Source organism: Rhineura floridana, chromosome 20 (assembly GCF_030035675.1).
Source record: "Rhineura floridana isolate rRhiFlo1 chromosome 20, rRhiFlo1.hap2, whole genome shotgun sequence".
NCBI lineage: Eukaryota > Metazoa > Chordata > Lepidosauria > Squamata > Rhineuridae > Rhineura > Rhineura floridana.
In genome coordinates this window covers 16,880,992-16,881,871 of record NC_084499.1, presented here as the reverse complement: position 1 = coordinate 16,881,871, position 880 = coordinate 16,880,992, and positions in this window count along the sequence as shown.

Below are 880 nucleotides of genomic sequence, written 5' to 3'. Positions count from 1 at the left end.
AAGCCATTTTTCAGTAGTTGACCTTTGTTTTTACTGTGTTTTGTTTTTGTGTGTGAAATAGCAGTATACAAATATGCTTATAAATAAATAAAAATTGGATTTCGCTCATTTGGCCAATGAAGACAACCAAAAGGTGGAAACGCGTCAGGCCAACCTACTCTAGGAGCCCTCAGATTAACCTTAACTTTTTTTTTTAATAAGGCACATGGGAGAAAGTCTCCAAGGAGTTGAGGACGGGAGGGTGCAATCCTGAACAAGCTGGATCAGTGCAAACCTTTCTAGCATCAATGAAACATTGCTATTTTTTTTGTCCGTGTCAATGCCTAATCTGATTATTTTCGGTTGTATAAAAGGGCAAATGTGTTCGGTGTGAGTGTAAGCCCAATTCTCTTTGGAATCATGTCCACAGGTCAAAATAGCATAATTCTTACTAACCTGCCCACCCACCAGCAAATACAAATTATGATCCATGCCTTCTTGTAGCAGAATTCTTACCCAAGCCAAAAAACGAAGATACAGAAAACCACACATCACAGTGTATGGGGGGAGAGATTTTGTTCAGTTTCTCTAGAAAGACTGGTGGTTTGTAATAAGCCTAAAAAATTATTGTGTAATGTGCCCCCATGTTCTACTGTTTCTATTCAATTTCACAAAACATGCATACCTCTAGTCAGTGGCTTCCCATATGAATTTGTGTTCTTGGTTCACTGATTAAATTTTGTCACTCTGTTTGTGTCCACTGGGTGTCCAAAAGCTAGGACTGGGGTTCCATTTGGACACACAACGATTAGCTGAAAAATACCTTGCCTTCTACAGAGTCGTGCCGTTGGCCCATCTAGCTCCATATTGTCTACACTGACTGGCAGCTGCTCTCCTGGGT